The sequence below is a fragment of the Diabrotica undecimpunctata genome, chromosome 7 (assembly GCF_040954645.1).
Source record: "Diabrotica undecimpunctata isolate CICGRU chromosome 7, icDiaUnde3, whole genome shotgun sequence".
In the NCBI taxonomy this organism is placed as follows: domain Eukaryota; kingdom Metazoa; phylum Arthropoda; class Insecta; order Coleoptera; family Chrysomelidae; genus Diabrotica; species Diabrotica undecimpunctata.
The window spans coordinates 69,302,658-69,322,676 of NC_092809.1; the positions used below are offsets into that span (position 1 = coordinate 69,302,658).

At 32.6% G+C, this 20,019-nt stretch overlaps 1 long non-coding RNA gene across 1 annotated transcript; it reads right to left on the bottom strand.

Annotated features, from left to right (window-relative positions):
- Positions 1-807: 807 nt before the first annotated feature.
- On the bottom strand, positions 808-13,325 carry LOC140446812 (uncharacterized). The gene is made up of 3 exons (XR_011951502.1): positions 13,200-13,325; positions 4,806-4,955; positions 808-1,941 (listed from the first exon to the last, which is right to left on the bottom strand). It is a non-coding gene; the product is annotated as an uncharacterized lncRNA (long non-coding RNA).
- Between the last annotated feature and the right edge of the window lie 6,694 nt (positions 13,326-20,019).

Here is a 20,019-nt window from a genome sequence, read left to right on the forward strand (position 1 = left end):
TACGACTTGGATTTCTGCGTCCTTGGATTTTCCTTGCATTATATTTTGTAGGAATGTGTACTTTTGTCCTCTCATCAGGTGGCCAAAGTATTTCTCATTTTTATATTCAGTATAACTTCTGGATCGTTATTTATTCTGCGTATTACCTCTTCATTTGTAATTTTATCCACCCAACTTATTTTTAGTATACGGAGGTAGCACCACATCTCAAAGCTTTCAAGATTTTAACATTCTTCTGTTTAAGAGCCCATGCCTCAACACCGTAAAGTAAAGTACTGAATACATAGCATTTTAACATTCTAGTTCGTAGCTGAATACTAATATTACGATTACAAAATAATTTTTTTTATTTTTATAAAGGTAGACCTGGAAATTTCAATACGTCTTTTTATCTCGTGATTTTGGTCACCTGTTTCATTGATGAGGGTTCCCAGGTATTTGTACTCGTTTACTTTTTCGAGTTGGGTACCGTGTATTGCGATACTAGCGTCATGTATTGAATTCTTACAGAAGGTCATATATTTGGTTTTTTTGACGTTCATCCTTATGCCGTAGTTATTACATATCTCATTCATACTTTCAACTAGATGTTGTAGATCTTCCGATGTTCTTGCCATTATCACAGTATCGTCAGCATATCGAATGTTATTGATAACTTCTCCATTGGCTCTTATCCCTTCGTTTGCATGTGAGAGGAAAGTCTACAAATGCGCTATAGGTTCTCTACCGACTAGTCAATTTGCAAGACAGAGTTCCAATGTGTTGAATAGAAAGCGATTCTGAACGAGAAATAGACTGTTGACGTTCTTTATTATTTTAACAGGAATAAATACATTTATGTTCTTCTATTTCTTTATTTTTATTTACATAAAACGTCCAATAATTAAATTAAAATCATGATGTATACTTATCGTATGTCCATGCTTTTATTGCCAAATTTAAAAAGTCTTCCTTTTAATGTTTTTGTCAAGAAAGGTATTTATTAAAAAGAACATACAGAAGTTAAAACACTTCACAATTGTATTTAGGTATATAAAAACATATAGTTAAAACTTTTAAAAGTGTCGTCAAAATTTATAGAGTAGCATAACGTTTTCGATCTAATCAGATCATCCTCAGTGCCTTATGTAGTTGAAGCTAACAATAAATTTATGGCTATGACATCCATATATGGGTTTACATCGTTCCAAAATTAAATTATATGGTGACTCTAGCGCGATAACATTGGATAAAATTTAATACTTAAGGAGCTATAATTTAATTTTGGAACGATGTAAACCCCCATATATGGATGTCATAGCCACAAATTCATTGTTAGATTCAACTACATAAGGCACTGAGGATGATCTGATTAGATCGAAAACGTTATGCTACTGTGTAAATTTTGACGACACTTTTAAAAGTTTTAACTATATGTTTTTATATACCTAAATACAATTGTGAAGTGTTTTAACTTCTGTATGTTTTTTTAAACGATGGTATACAGCCAACTACTGAGATTTTCCCATTAATTTTTTTTTTAATTTTTGTATTTATTTTTATTACTCATTTCATTATCCATTTAATGAGGCGTCATAAAAAAATTCAGTTTACTATTAAAAATGTAACGTTGTGATATAAGAGCTCAAACATTCGATTTTCTCAAAAAGTACATACATGGACATATAATAAGCGTGTTTTAAGCAGTAGTCATATAGAGAAAAAAATATTGAAAAAGATTTATATTATAACTTTTAAAAATGTCTTTTAAAAATTATAATTAAAAGTAACATAGCACTACTATAAAAATAATGACTGGAGTTAATGAAGTTGGTGTAATAGACAGAGAAGAAGACTGAGTGTTACAGAAGTCACTCGAACAAGTTTTACACCATTTAACTCCCCCCAATGATTTTGCCTCATCGCATGATGTGGTGTGTCCGCAAACTCTGAGGATAGTTTCTGGAAGAGAATAACAGCAGTTTAATATTTTTAATATAATTTTTAGTCTTTATTTTATTTTTAATTTTTGAATATATTACATTTTCGTACTAAAATTACGAAACAAACATAAACCAGTAAAATAATGTTAAATAAAAGTTACTAACTAAAGGCAATATATTTGAAAATGTGACGAAAATAGACTATCTCAAACTTAAATTATCCAGTGAATAAAAATAAAGAAAAAAGTAAAACAAGTAAAGGAATAAATAAGAAAGAATTGAAACAATAAATAACTAAAGCAAGTAATATCCAAATGTCTGGGAAAGTCGAAAAATATTATTGTGACTGGTTTTGGTATGACTCAAAAAACGAATAAGAACAAAGAAACAGAACTAATAGGAATAAATAAACATAGCACGACAATTACATTATGCATATATCTGAGTATTCATCCTTCTCATTTTAATAATATTTAAATAATAATAATAAAAAATAATATTTAAATATTTTTTAACAAAAAAATTATTATTTTTAACCTTTAACTACCCGCGCTGGTGTATAAAATTCACCATTTCTACTAAAACAACGATAAAATCCAAATTCCGTATACTCCACTTTTTTACACTCTATGTAACCTTGGAACGATGTGTTTTTTACGTGCTTTATGATGATTTATTTATCACTTTCTTCGTGCAATACAGTTTGGTGAATAAAATACACGTGGGTAGCAATGTAAGTATAATTATTTGTTCAGTAAATTGGTGTTTTTTTTTTGTTTTTTGGACATTTTCATCATTTTATTTATTTTTATTATATTTATATTTTATTTTTAGGGACAAAGTAAAAATCAGAAACCCCAACAAATAAACACAGATGGAATTAGAGGAGCTGGCTCAAGTTATTTGCAATTCCGATTCGGAAGAAGAATTCCAAACGACGATGCTGATACTTCTTCTGAAGAGTACGTAGAGGAGACTGATCATGACTCAGACTCAGAAATCGAAAGTAACGAGTCCCATGACGATTTAGAACATATTGAATCTAGCAGTTACTTTATTGCCAAAGATAAACTGACTAGATGGAATAAAAATCCACTCAAAAGCAAATTTAGTAAAGTCAGCGCTAAAAATCTTGTAAAAATCTTTCCTGGCGTGATACAAAAAGCAAGGGATATTCAAAACGAAGTAGATGCTTTTATGAGAATATTCACAGATGAAATGATAGAGTACATTACTAAATGCACGAATCGACACATTAAGAATGTTAAACCACAGTTTATGAGAGAACGTGATGCAAAAGACGTAACAAAAATAGAAATGCAGGCATTTATAGGTTTGCTTTTGTTATCTAGATACAAGAAGCAAAATCATACCCACTTTTTGGAACTCTGGACAACAGATGGCACCGGCTCTGAAATTTTTCGGGCATGTATGAGCAAAAACAGGTTCTTATTTTTACTCGCAGTGATTCGATTCGATGATAAAAGTACCAGAAATGAAAGAAAAAAGGTAGATAAGTTAGCTGCAATAAGATGGGTCATAGATACATTCGTAACGAATTGCAAAGACAATTACACTCTGGGTGAATTTTTAACAATTGATGAAATGTTGATACCTTTCCGAGGACGTTGTAGTTTTCTTCAATATCTTACCAACAAACCCGCGAAGTATGGACTAAAACTTTTTATATTGTGTGATGCAAAAACATTTTATGTGTCAAACTTTGAAGTTTATTGTGGTAAGCAGCCCGAAGGCCCCTACAGCATGCCAAATACACCTAGTGCAATTGTGCACCGTTTGTTGAACGAAGTAAAAGGTACTAATCGGAACTTGACATGTGATAACTGGTATTCAAGTTATCCGCTAGCGAAGGAATTATTGGAAGAGAAAACTACCATGATTGGGACCATGAAAAAAAATAAACGGGAAATACCGCAAGAGTTTTTACCTCATAAAAATAGACCTGTTAAATCTTCGTTATTTGGATTCCAAAAAAAATGTAACATTGATTTCCCATGTACCGAAAACAAATAGAGCGGTTGTATTGATCTCAACGATGCACGAGGATGGATATATAGATCCAGTGTCGAGTAAACCTGAAATCATCTTACAATATAACGCAACCAAAGGTGGAGTTGATACTGTTGATAAAATGTGTAGCACATACTCAGTATCAAGAAGAACAAGACGATGGCCATTGTCTATATTTTTCCAACTCATGAACATCGCGGGAATCAATGGACAACTTCTCTATAATGCAACTCATGTCAATGCAGCTTATAAGCATAGACGGGAATTTTTGAAAGTGCTTTCCTTAGGTTTGATGAAGCCATACCTCTCTGAACGCGCCAGTATTCAATCACTGCCAAGTGATATAAAAGGTTTTCTGGCGAAATATAAAAAACCAACAGAAGACAATGAGGAACCACCTGCAAAGATCAGAGCGCGGTGTTTCATTTGCGGTAGGAAAAACAATCGAATCACAACAATTATCTGCGGAAGTTGCAATAAGTCAGTGTGCAAACAACATATGACAACAGTTGTTACATGCGATTGTTGCAAAAATGGAGAGGCAAGCAGTGAATAATACAAACTAACAGTGACACATGTGAAGTTTTCATTTTAAAAATTTACTTGTTTTCTTGAGTTATTTCTTTGTTAAGATTTTGTCTTTAAAAAAAAGTATTTTTTATTTATATCATTAAAAATGCATAAAAATTAAGGAATCATGTTTTTTATCCCTATACATTAATATAAATAATTCGTATGTATTGAATCTGATATTAATAAATATGGTGTATAGAATACACCGCGCGGGTAGCTGCGTGAGATTTTGGAGCGCGGGTAGTTAAAGGTTTTAAGAAAACAGAAACATTTACTTACCATTTACTAAAGCAGTTACACAACTGGGTGTGAGGTTGACATGATCTTTGCAAGTATGTTTCCAAGTAGAATCCATATTCTTCCCACTTTCGCAGCTAGATCCATGTCCAATCTGGTCATCGCACTCATAGCAGTTTAATGCGACACCAACTTAAAATATACAAACATTTAATATTGTATGTATATATACAGGGTGGTCCTTGCAATTGTACAAACAGAAACCGTAGATTCTGCACTTTAAAATATTACGATGTAAGCCAACTAGCTTTAATAAAATGTTGATATTAAGAAAGATAGAGGGTGTTAAAGTGGAAATTTAAAATTTTATTTTTCGCTATAACTTTTACGTTTGTAAATATTTTTGGACAAAAATTTACAGTTGGAGGCTTTTGAGTGCGATAAATTATAATTTTACACATACTTTAATGTAACTAATAGAGGGCGCCACATATGCCACATGTGTGGCATAAATTTGCTACTAACTTTTTTGCTCTTTAAGTTAGCTCTATCTGTGTTAAAAAATATTAAGGATACATTATTTTTACAAAGAAAAGGTGTACTTGTAAGTAACCTGAAAATTCCACCGTTTTTGAGATAATTGCATTTTATAAGTTAGCTGCATTCTCAGCATCATCAGTTCATCTAAAAGAATATTCATATTATTCTTTTTGGATGAACTGATGCTTTCTGATTAGAAAGCGAAAGATCTTCGAATAAATAGAGGTAGGAATAAGTAGAGGTGGGAAATAATCGGTAGAAACCTATAATTTACATTACATTACATTACCACTATCGATAGTCTCACACCTTTAGACGTTAGCTTCGAGCTAAATCACATAATTATTATGTGTAAAGTCGTATGTGTGACGTATTTCCATTTTTTAATTTCGCATAAAGTAAAAATTGATTGACCACAATAAAGCAAAAGTGCGAATAAAATAATTTAATTAATAGTTATTATTTAATCTAAAGTTTTAAATTATTAACCAAGAATAATTTCTACTATGATTTGAGGAGTTTCATACACTCTTGTCACAGAATAATTATCAATCCTTCGTGGAGTAGTAGTAAAAATTCGACACTGCGACACAGACGTCGCAGACGATTAGAGTTCAAACCCCACATGTGGTTTTCTTTTTTTTTAATAATTTGAAATTATGCAGAGATCGTTTTGCTTTGAATCACTAAACATTTATGTCAGTCGTTACTAGTATTAGAAGTGTTGTTAAACATAAATATCTTATTAAAAAAACAGTATCGTCGTACTTTCTAAAATAAAGTAAAAATTCTTCAAAAATAAAAGAACGTTTAAAGAATGTTTAAATAAGTAAAAATTCTACAAAAATAAACTGTACAGAGGACAGAGAACTGTAAATCTACCTGTACAGAGGAATTGATATTAACACTGAGAATTTGTTGATGGATTTGACATTAAACAGTCTTCATCGGATTATTTTGCATTCACAACTGAGGACTGTAAAACTGGAATTGAATTTGAATTATTTTGTATTTCTATTTTATAATATTGGAATAAGAATCAATTGTACCTAAATAATGAGTTTTTCGAAAACTTATTACCTAATATGTATCATATTTCCTATTATTTTTTGATTGAGTAAAACAAAAATTTTATCCTTGGTGTGAATTGAACCCCAATCTGCTTGTCAATAGACCACGTCTCTAGCTATTACACCAATTCCACATACAATAATTGTTTTCGGACGGAACATACCTACCTTTAGTTTAGTCAAATATTTCAGTTGAGTTATTTTTATTATTAAATAAACTTAAAGATTTATAATTTAAAATCGCTACTAATTAATGTTTTTTACTATAATATATCTTAATTTATTCAATCATTTATTCTAACATCAAAAATTATTAAAATAAAATATTTTCGAGGTCATCCGTATAATTATGACTGAAGTCAAATAGCCACGTCTAATAACTAGCTTTATCTCGTACTATCTCACAACTTAATCTGTCTTCTATCCTTTCCGCTATTTTGCCGGGTAGTAAGACACTCATCATCATATATATCTATATATATATATATATATATATATATATATATATATATATATATATATATATATATATATATATATATATATATATATACAGGGTGCGGCAGATAAACGGCCGATTAGAAATATCTCGAGAAATAGAGGTAACTGTATCATGAAAATTAAAATAAAGGGTTTTGAAGAGCGACCTATTTAATGAAAATATTTTCATTTATTTGCTATTTCCAATTATACCGGAAGTTGCTTATAAAATCGTTTTTTTTTTAATTGTATATTTTTTAATTTTAGAAATATTCGCGTTATTCTCCAATGTTGAACATTTTTTGTTAATACTTCCCTATACCCATTGTGAACGGTTTTTGAGTTATAACGGTTTTTATATGAAAATTACACTTTTCTACCATGTATATAAAGTTCAATATCCTCTAATGTAATTCGAATAAAAGTTTAAATTTCTTAGGAACTCATTAACCACATGCAGCTCTATCGTTTACAGTGCAAATATTTTGCAGAAAAAAATTTCGTTTCCATTATACATCGTGCTGTCAAAATAGGCAAAAAACCGGCATCCTAGATTTTCGCCTAAAGTTTTTTTTTTCAAATGGGACACCCTGTATCTGATTTATTACTTAAGAAAAATATATTTTACTATCGATCTGTATTAGTATTCTCTATACCTATCTCATGCAGTTTTCAAATAAATTAACTTTATACATTTTTGTCACAAAAAAAATCTTTCGCAGGCTAAATTGTGTTAAAATTTACAACTTTTATATTTTAAGTTAAACATTGAACAATTAAAAATAATCTATCAAAGAAAATAGGTAGTAGCTTATTAATATAATAAATGTTCCAAATATAACCCATCAACATCCAATCATTTTAACCAGAATGTCATTAGTAACTCATTATATTGATTCCATATGTTTCGTTAAAATCCTGAAGGACTTTGTTTATTATAGCTTCGTCAGTAGCGACAGGTTCACACCTTATTTTTTAATATATTCCCAAATATAGTAATCTAAAGGTGACAACGGGATTGTGAAAATATTGTGAGCCGGTGCTCTATCTTGTTGAAACCAAGCCTCCTTAGTCTTATTATTGTGTAAAGCATACAGTGCAGTTACAATTACTTTCCGTAAAATGTTGCAGTTATGCTCTCCGTTTAAACTTTCGTCATAAATCATGAGAAGAACCCTCTTATTATTTTTCACAGCACAAAATACATTGAACGAAAAGTATGCTTGAAATTTACTATCCCACGTGAACTAAGGATTTTTTTCACTCCAGAAGTGGCTGATATGGCGGTTAAATATACTGTTTTTTTTTAAACTTCGTTCATCACACCAAATAATTTTTTTGTAAAATCTTGATATTGGCATTTCATTAAAACCCATTCACAAAATTTCTACACGTGCGCCTGCGTCTTATAAGATCTACATGATGTAAATGTTGAGCTAGTGTATACAAATAAAGGGTTCAGTGATGTTTTTTTTTTAATTCTGTGAGTTGTTTAAGTCGATACCTGTAACAATTGCTCTCATTAACGTAAGGATAGGTTTGGATTAACTGCAAAATATCCCAGGATATATATTTGGAAGTCTTTATTATCGACGTGGGCCCTTTTACTTATAAACTAACCAAACTGGAAACAGTTGTTCAACAAACGTTTTACCAGTAAAATAATGTTAAATAAAAGTTACTAACTAAAGGCAATATATTTGAAAATGTGACGAAAATAGACTATCTCAAACTTAAATTATCCAGTGAATAAAAATAAAGAAAAAAGTAAAACAAGTAAAGGAATAAATAAGAAAGAATTGAAACAATAAATAACTAAAGCAAATAATATCCAAATGTCTGTGAAAGTCGAAAAATATTATTGTGACTGGTTTTGGTATGACTCAAAAAACGAATAAGAATAAAGAAACAGAACTAATAGGAATAAATAAACATAGCACGACAATTACATAGCACGACATCCTTCTCATTTTAATAATATTTAAATAATAATAATAAAAAATAATATTTAAATTTTTTTTAACAAAAAAATTTTTTTTACATTTTTACATTTAAACGTTTTACATTTTTATGATTTGGTCGAGGCTTTTCAGAATATCTCTTAGCAAAAACACGGCAAGTTCTGAATACTATTGTGATACACTCACTTTAAATTATAATTAAATTTAAAAACATCATTTGTAAATCCTAAATGAGCCATTATTATTTTGTCAAGAAAATGAGGCAAATTATTATTATAACTGTCATCGAATGGCAGATAACAGGGTTACTGTTAAACATTAGTAGTACTTGATATTTTTGTAAGAATATTCCACAGGCTACTTGATAAATAAATTTTTTGCAAATAAACAAAAATATATAACGTTAATTTATTTGAAAACTGCAAGAAATATGTATAAGGAATACTAACACAGATCGATAGTGAAAAACATATTTTTCTAAATTAATGAATCACATACAGGGTATCCCATTTGAAAGGAATTATGCGAAAATGTGAGATCCCGCTTTTATGCCAATTTTGACAGCACCCTGTATAATGAAAAAGACAACTTTACACTCTAAACGATAATGCTGTATGTGGTAAATAAGTCTCAAGAAATTTAAACTTTTATTCAAATTACATTAGAGGATATTGAACTTTATATACATGGTAGAAAAGTGTAATTTCCATATAAAAACAATCATAACTAAAAAACGGTTCACATTAGGTATAGAAAAGTTTTAACAAAAATGTTCAGAAGAACGCGAATATTTCTAAAATTTAAAAATATACAGAATGTCCAATTAAAAAAAAACGAAGTTATAAGCATACTCTTGATCAAATGAAGGTAGCATTGGACTTAGTAACCAGGGTATGAGTATTCGGAAAGCAGCAGCAACTATGGGACCACAACTATGAGACGAACATGATTTTCACAAGTGAACAAGAAGATGCTCTTAAGACCTACTTGAAAACTTGTGCACTTATGTTTTATAGATTGACGTCTGTTGAATGTAGAAAGTTTGCATATCAAATGGCCCAAAGGAATAATATCCAAATTCCTGATTCCTGGAAGAATCCAGAAATGGCTGGCAGGGAATGGCTCCGAAGTTTTAGGAACAGGAATACAGATCTGTCACTGAGAAAACCAGAGCCATGCAGCCTGGCACGTGCGATATCATTTAACAGAGATAAAGTTAATCGCTTTTTTGACAACTTATATGCTGTAATAAATCGGAATGCCGCTCTTTCTGACGGCACAATAATTTACAACTTGGATCAAACTGCAACCACAACGGTGCAAAAAACGCAGAAAATATTGGCACCAAAAGGGAAAAAGTGTTTTGGTAAAGTCACCAGCGGTCAAAAAGAGATGCTAGTAACAACGTACCGTTTTATATGTGCCATGCCGGTGGTTATGCTTTACCTCTAGCAATAATTTTTCCGCGAAAAAATTATATGGATTTCTTGTTAAAAGGCGCCCCTACTGGCTCCCTAGGCCTTCAGGTCTACAGGATAGATAATTCGGAGTTTTTTGTAGAGGTAATGAAAAATTTCATTAAACATAGCAGAAGCTCTCCTGATAACCCATAAATTCTAGTATTTAATAATCATGAATCTCATCGAAGCCTTAGATTTTGCAAAAGCTGCAGGGGTTAATATTGTATCTTTGCATCCCCACACATCAGCTAAATTACAGCCATTTGAAGTTGGTTTTTACGCGCCATTCAAGACGTATGATAACAGTGCCATAAAGTCATGGCTTCTAATAAATTCTGGTAGGCCGATAGCTATTTATGAATTGGCTGAATGTATTGGTATAGCACACATCCGCTTTATGACTCCTACAAATATAAGCCAATACCTTTAAAAAAATTCTTGTCTCGAAGATGTCCCTTTGATCGGGACATCTTTTCAGACCAGGATTTTTTGCCAAGTGAGTTAACAAACAGACCATGCCCAAATGATAACGATGAAATCACTGTGCCAAATGAAAATGACAGTTCTGTAGCTAATAAAACATTCAATCAGAAAACCTCGAAGATACAGAAAGTCGAGCCGGACCATTATTTATTGCACCACAACAATTTATGCCTGCATTGAAAGCCCAACCTCGTCAAAATAATAGAAAGAACAGAAAAAGTAAAAAACTTATTGCCACAGATACACCGGAAAAAACAATATTGAAGAAGAAAGATTGCAAGCTAAAAGAAAGTAGCTAATAAATGAAAATAGACAAGCTAAGAAGGGAGTCCAATTTGTTAATAACAATAATACAGATTCAGTGGAAGATGAAATAGATATCTCTCTTGAGAGTGACAGTGATAGTGGAGAGTATGAACAAGATCTTTCTATTTTAAATCCAAATTTGTTTAGTACCCAAGGTTTTAACCCTAACGTAGAAGATTATGTCCTCGCAGAATTTCATCCACCAAAGTCAGTGGTAGGTATATTTTGTAGGGAAAATATTACAGATAGAACAAGACGGAAAATATTGTATATCATTTGTAAGACTTAAGGATAAATATAGTTTGTTATGCCCCATCTATTGTTCCTTATATAGCTTTCGTCAACAAGAAAGATGTGAAATATATTTTGCCGGGACCCAAACTATGTGGCGGCACAAAACGACAACAACGCTATTTTGCGTTTACAGTGTTTTTTCTTTATTAAATATCAGATAGGAATCATACCTATCTTCAGTTTTATTGTTATTTTCACCTATTTTTGTGCTTTTAAACAATAAAAATTTGAAATCTTACTAAATTTTCTGTAAACCTAATTTTTATTAGCTATGTTTAAGATAAAATAGTTTGGTTTAATGGGTACGCAGCACCAGTTCATTGTGTACCACACGTGCTAGCATCATTGATAAAGCAAGTTCAATAGTTTGAATATTTAGCCTCAGGGATAAACACATTAAATAACTTTTAAACTATTTGACCGATCTGGGGGAAATTTCGCACAAATTTAAAAGACTGTAATTCCTCGATGTTCAAATGTATTACTTAATAATATTTTATTTTGTTAATAAAAAAATTATTAAAATTTATAAATTAGTGCAAACAAAATGCTTTTTTTGCAAATATCTCCGTAAATTATTTATCAATTTCAATTTAAAAAACGGGAAAATAAAGATATTCTTGATATAAAAAATGATATAAATATTGTTTATGTAAAATATAAGGGAAAAAACTTATAGACAAAAAATCAAATAGTGACCATAAACTATTGTTTAAAAAAACGTAAGGTAAAAATAGAGTACTTTTTCATCTATTCGTCATCTAGTAACCCCCACCTATGTATTAAAAGCTTCAGATATCTGCGAAAAATTTTTCGACTTCATTTTTAAACAGACCTATATGTCGTAATTGTAGTGAAAACCTCTGACTTCCTAATTCTATCGAAAACTTTTATTGAGTGATTAATGATTTTAGCATTTTAAGTTTCCAGTATAAACCCACTGTAGTAAGGAATATTTAAAGTAGTGATGTATTTCTGATATTTTATAATATTAAACTACTAGTTGTATTGCTGCATAATTGTTAATTAAAACTTGTTACCCACAGGCCTCTCAGTCCTAACGTGTGCTATAATAGAATTGTTCTTTACGTGTTTTCTATAGGGTTAAATTCGGTGGAAATAATAAGAAACTACATACTAAGAGCACAGATTAATAAACAAACAGAATACCCACTCTGCTTGAAAAAATAAGGAGGCGCATCTCGTTCGCCCAGACGGAATCAACCATGTTTTTGTCGGAACCAGTGCTGTTCAGTGACATTTTATCTTGTGTGTATAGAAAAATTAACCAGGTTTAATTTATTTACGGCAACTATAGACATAATATGCACTATTTTATTCGTACTTTTAGTTGAAGAATAGATTAAATTATTTCAAATGTACTAAATGATTAATCTCTAAAAATTTAAATTACAGTTCTGTCTTAGTTTGTCACAAATTTCTCAATTCGAGTCTATGTTTCCGTTTAAATTATGGCGATCGGGTGCTGACAAAATTCAAAGGCGGCATCTGAGAGTAGGCATTCTGATTGTTATTTATTCTGTGCTAGGAGCGTGTGATAAACTGGGTTATATCTTTAAAAACAAAAAATACCCAGAATATTTAAATGTGAACTCCTGTTTTTTATGAATGGGTAACAAGCATGGACTTTTACTATACCTAATGGTGCGAAAACGCAAGGAGCAATGAAAAGATAATTGCAAAATTGCAATTTGCTTGACACAAGCTATGGGTGATATACCCATAATCTAATTTTGGTTCCTATTTTGTTTTATTTTTTGTTTAAATACAATTATACAAAATTAGCAAGATACAGATATAGAAAAAAATTAGAAAATTTACCTTTAGTACAGTATATAAAATATACCAATCCAACGATACCAATAATTATTGATTTCATTTTGAGATAAAAACTGTAACAATAGACTAAAGATAAAACTAGACTAACCTAGTGTAACCACACAAGTTTTATATTATTTTTTATCTTTAGATGACGTTCTGTTTGGTTAGTTTTTATCTCTTTACAGCAATATATAAGTTACTATATATATATATATATATATATATATATATATATATATATATATATATATATATATATATATATATATATATATAGTAAATTATGGTTACTTAGTATTTCACTCCTCGTATTTCCAACAAGAATATTTTTTTTATAACTAATTTGTTATAATTATTGTTTACAACTTTTCTATAACTAAATCTCTTTATACCTAATATAAATATAAAAGTAAAATCGAAAATATCTTCAACTTGGATTATCAACTTTGTGTCCAGTAAAGGTGGTCCACAAAAATTTGTTCATAGATTAAACATTAGAGTTGTAACTGTTTCAAAAAATTCATTATAATTTCGAGTAAATATTCCAACATAAAATTGTTCACGACATCTATCCGCCGAGTGCATTTAATTACCTCAAGAACCCTACTGTAGTTCCTAACATCTCCGATAGATGAGAGTCTGTTTTAAAATCTTCTTTACAATTTGTTTGACTCATTTCCTTACGAAAATAAGTATAAGGAACGGTGCCCATTATATTTTAACTTGAAAGATAAAACATAGCTTCTATATGATAAAAAGAACCCCGCCCACTCCCCAACTTAAGCGAACGACCTTGATTGTTTGTATACTAAAGTAAATAATTATGGTTAAAGTTACAGAGTAAAATAGAGTAAAATTTCCAGTAGAATTTTCCATTAATTCATGTGCAAGAGCAAGATCAGTGAAATAGCTATCGCAAGTCACATTCCTCTTGAAATTATAATAAGGCTCAACGAGTTGCTTTACAACTTGAAATGCAAGACCTTTGGCTTCTGTATTTCCGTTTTTCCTGTATATGGTATTCCACCTCAAGGTAATATATTTCCGAGTCACAGACCCACCATATTTTCATGCCATACTTATCAGGCTTTGATGGCATATTCTACTTGAAAGGACACCTACCTCGATCCGGAATAAGTTGCTTATCTATCCACTATGTCTTTTTCTGGTAAATAGTATTTCTGAAAGTTTTGGTTAACTTTATTCCACACATCGCGTATTGCTGCTAATTTGTCGTTCCTTCTTCGTTCAGACCTCGTGTCATTATCGTGAAATCGAACAAATCTTAGCAAATTTTTGAACCGTTTTAACCTTATGCTAGCTTTAAATATAGTAGGTACATAAAACTTACTAAAAAGTATATCTACACTATGGATGTTGGCCCTCCAGGTGCCCTGCAGTTAGTAGTAGTCCAATAAAGGCATATAGCTCTGTAGAGCCGCAATATTTCCAGTTCTCTATCCCCAGAACTTTTTCGGTTTCTTTATTTGTACACTTCACTATTTCGTTCACAATTTTTTCGTCCACAAACAAACTAAAGGAATCAACAGGATCATCTACACTTTGACTAGAGGCGAACACTACTTTGTGCACTTTGCTTTTTATTATGTCGCAGGATCGCATACATCCTGTCGGTTGTGGTTGACACTTCCAGTTAATTCCATCCTTAGTTTTAAAAATACACATTCTGAAAACTGAGAACTTTTAGCTACACATTCTTCTTCATTATCAGTCAATAATACTTGCTGATCATCCTCATCACTTTCTTCCAAAAGATGATCTTCAATTTTAGAGTCATTTTCAATACCACCTACCTCAGGAGATTCTTCCTCATCTGAATTCCATAAAATATTAACAATATCTTGCAGTTCTGCAGCTGATAATGGTTTTAGGGACATTTACACATCGGCACTATCTACTTTCACTGTAATTCAATAGAAGTTTAGCTAGCAGATGCATTATTTATTTTAAAATATGTATTGGTACCTACCTAACAATATTATTGCATTCCAACAATGATTATTAGTTTTAAAATTCATTTAGAATAGCTACAACACTTATTATAAACATCTCTTGATGTTTACATCAAAGAGATGTTTACATTGTTTGTTACACGTTTAGACTTTATTATTAGATTTCCGAAATCATAAAAATCGTTTAGATAATCCATAAAAACATTACCTGACTGACAGATTAACTTCTGTAACAAATATTTAGACTGGGTATAAATACAAATAGGATACGACGGGCTCGTGTTGCCCCTTTACGTGACAAAATTCTTTCAACGCAATAATTGTAAAAATGATAATGAATATTTTAAATAGCTCATGACTATGTTAAATGAAACATACTTCTAAACAAATTTAGTAATGCATAAATTTCAATAAAAAATAAAAAAGTTCATGAAAAAAGAATTGGCGTCTCGTGCCCGTTGGACCCACCTTGCCCGGATAAGGGTTAATGAAGCCTTGATTCTATTTTCAGACTGTTCCTTATTTAGTAATTATTGCTCAGTTAACTGCGGCGGGCGAACTAAATGCATGCTATAGTTAGAGTTTTTTGTCTCCTGCCATCTGAAAAGGTGTCTAGTACCCCATATGCCAGTCCAGTACTCCGTATGCAAGTCTATTTTCGCCTGTTTCGGAGCCAAGATTGTTATTTTCTTCCAATTTCCGTCGACCTTCGATTTTACCCTTGAGTATTAGTTGTATTATATGGAGGGTAGTTAAATTAGTACCTACACAATAAGGACAAACATAAAGATTGTCCTAAATAAAAGAGTGTATAAACATATGATGCTGAATACAAAATGCTCTCCAAGGGTACAAAACATTTATTAAATGAAAGAGAAATACAAACAACATAAACACAATTCTACATAAAGTATCTGGATTGTCTATGCACTATTGTTTAAGTCACTATCACGTAGATCTTGATGGTAGAGATGTGAAGATGTGAACACTGAGTGTCTAAGGGTCAAACAACTATAATTTAACTTCTTAGATAAAATTGTTGGTTTACACATAAAGAATTTTTGTTGGTACTACAAACTTCCCACATAATTCCTCTTATGCTAAAAGTGGGACAAATCTTTCACAGATCGGAAAGCAATATATACATATGTGGTGAAAATCGTTGACCTGATTTTTGAGGCCATCTAAAAGAGAGGTGTTGCTTTGCACTCGTCTTAATTCGCTCTGCCCTTTCACCTTTCCCGCAGTTCTGCCTGGTGTTCGGAGAGTCTCTTTTATACCTACTCTGTTTTTTATGCACACGGAACACTAATACTGTCAAAAATTTTATATGTGTATATGTTTTGCCACGTTGGGAAATTGTTGACAAAAGTGAAGTTTAAATCTATATTACCAAATAAAATATGGAGACCACCACAAGATATACAAGTAATTGACTATATCTTAGTACCAAAAAGGTATAGAAACAGTATTTGTAATATATAAAAACTAATTCTGGTAGAAACGTGGAGTAGATAGGAATCTCGTAGTAACACAAATACAAGTTCGGCTAAAAAGATAACGAGATAAAAACAAATACTGACAAACTCAATGAACAACTGAGTAAAGCTGAACAAAATACCTTTTTTTTTTTTGATGAGGGTGGAAATGTTCTAAACACCATACCATTGCTCGGCGTGTGTTGGATTTAGGGCAGAGGAAAACATCTGAGCCCATTTTCCCCTATGTAGAGGAGGTCCTGCAAATGGGTGCCTTTCTGTTGCCCTGCCTACCAACTAAAACCACCCATTCTTCGTCAAGACACCCCCGTACGTGTTCAGTTAGCGAACGAAACTTAGAGATGCCTTGCGCTGCCTAAATTAGTAATAAAGTTTTGTTGCTGGTTCTTAGCTAGAAGCGGTAAGGAACCAGAAGAAAAATGTATGTAAAATATGTCCATATGTAAATGGCCTTGCCGATGGTATTACCTAAGAGCGGTAAGGAACCAGGGGGAGAGTATATGGAATGTATAGGTATACAAGGTAACAATAAGGTGTAAGAATACTTGGTATTAGGTAATACTAGGTAACAATAAGTAAGTATATATACGTATGTAATAAACAAGTGTATTACACACATATGTACATACATACATACGTACATACACATACACACCTACGAACACACAAATACACATATCTACATACATATTCATAGATAATATACAATGATAACTAGTTTTAAATGGAGGTGGATTGCCCCAGATCACTCTCATCCTGTCTCAGTTTCTTTCTCTATCATGGACTTTCTCTTCATAATTTTTGTTGCTTGGTCTATAAGAAATTCAAAGTTCTCTCTACTTTCCATAGCGACACGTATCAAGTTGTCAGAGGATATCTCTCCTAGCTTTGTTCGCATTATATGTTGTTCCGACGCAAACACCTTGCACCTAAAGATACAATGCTCCTCATCGTCTTCTACGTTACATATGACACAATTATCATCGCTGGTTTTTCTTATACGATACGTGTAAGACCTGAAAGATCCATGTCCGGTCAGGAACTGCATAAAATAAAAATTTACTCGTCTGAACTTACATTTGTACCACTCTATCACATTGGATATTCGTTTTTTGGGTCCATTGTGCCTTGTCTATCTGTGCCTCCCATTCTGCTTGCCATTCTGTTAGTTTTTGTTCTCTAATGGCGGCTCTGACCTGAGGTAGGTGGCCGTCTTGAGAGTTATAGAGCGTCTGCCGTTCTTTAGCTAGGAGGTGAATAGGGAGCGTGCCCGCTATTACCTGTAGGGCCATCGTTGAAGTAGTCCTGTACGCACTTGTAACTTTTAATAGAGGCTTTCGCTGGGCTCTGGTTATCATGTCTCTGTACTTTTTGTAATTTAGTACGTCTGCCCAAATGGGGGTTCCATATAATATAGTCGACTGTACCACTTGCAGGTACATTCTTTGTTTTTGGCTGCTTGGGCCTCCTATATTCGGCATGATTCTTTGTAGGGCTGCCGTTCTTTCTTCCGCCCTCTGGACTACATTTGTCAGGTGTTTTGTGAACCTTAGGCCTGTGTCGATGTATATGCCTAGGTATTTTGCACAATTTGTAGGGATTATAATAGTACTACCAATTTGAAAAGTCACCTCGGGTCTTCGTCGTGGTCCTTTTAGTATGACCACTTCCGTTTTGCTTCCTGCTAGTTCGAGATCGTTTCTAGCCATCCAGCTGTTGACTTTTCTGCAGCATGTGTTGACTTTATCTTCGATTTTCCAGTTCATGTCAGTCATGACTGGTATCGCCAGGTCATCTGCGTATGCAATAGCTAGAGTATCTCTACCATAGTCTATTTCTAGTACCACGTTATATAATATATTCCAGAGTGTCGGACCTAATACAGAACCTTGCGGTACGCCGGCTGTTAACTTATGTTCTGTATTTTTTGCCACTGTAACGTATCTATTAGTAAGATACCTTTTAATGGTATTGATGAGATATCCTAACACTCGTGCTGATTTCAGTTTTGTTATGATATGTGCCCAGTTGGCCGAGTTGAAGGCATTCTTTACATCAAATATAACCAGTATAGCCCATCTTTTCTTTATGTTTTTTACAGTATCGGTTAAACTTTTTACCGCGTCTATGGCTGATTTAGCTTTTCTAAATCCGTATTGTCTGTTGGAGATAGTCTCTCTTTCACTTAATTCATCTTCTAGGCGATTTTTGACAATATTTTCGTATAGTTTTCCCAGACAATCTAATAAACATATAGGCCTGTGCGAATTGGCTTCGTCCGGGTTTTTACCGGGTTTATGTATTAGTGTAAGTTTAGCTAGTTTCAGCTGGTCTGGAAATTCTTGTCTTGCTAGCAGCTCATTGAGTGCTATTCTAGTAGCTTCTGGGCATTTATTCACTAGTATTTTTATCGCCTCTGGTGGCACACGGTCCGGTCCAGGGGATTTACCTATGTTGATGGAATTGGCAGCTCTGGTGAGTTCAGCCGCCGTTAATTCTTTGGGAGAGTTCTCATCGTCTTTAATCAGGAAGTCGTTTATAGGCTTGTTAGGAAACAGGGTATTCGCTATTTCCCTTCTCTTGTCATCGCATAGGTTTTATGATGTCTCTGACCTCAGCGTCTTAGTGGCGATCCTGTATGCTTCGCCCCATATATCGTTCTCCAATGCCTCGCACAAGTTCTGCCAGCATGTACGTTTAGCCCATTTGATCAATTTATTGGTTCCTTTTTGGCGTTCTTATACTCTTCTTTAACTTGCTGGGTCCTATTTCTCTGTGTCGTACGCCTGATTCTAAGACATTCTGTCCGCTTTTGGTGAATGTTTTCATTCTACCAGTATGGTATTGTGTATGTGACATGTTAGCTTTTGCTGCTCGCTTTGTGTGCTTTTATTATGTTGTCTCTAAAGTTATTAAAGTTGGTACATAGTTTCTTCTTGTAAGTTCCGTATCTGATTCCTGAATTTGTTCTTATCGAACTCGAGAAATTTCCTGCCGTGCCTGGTTGTGACCTTAATGCCGACTTCGTATGAGATGTACTTGTGAAACGTGAAGATGTTATCATCAAGCACATCCCATCCGCAGATCTTCTTGGCGCAGTTGTTGGTTGCTAGTGTACTGTCTATGTGACTTTGCGACTCACCTCTTTGGAATGTGGGTTTACCATTGTTTAGCACAGTCAGGTTTGCGGAGGAGATCCATTCGTTCCAAATTTCTCCTCTTTTGTCATTTTTGGGGACCCCAAAGAATAGATTTGGGGTTTATATTGCCAGCAATTATGTATGTTGTTTTTCCCTGTGACGCCTTAATGATTTTTTCAACCCGCTCAGCATATTGTGTCATGTTTAT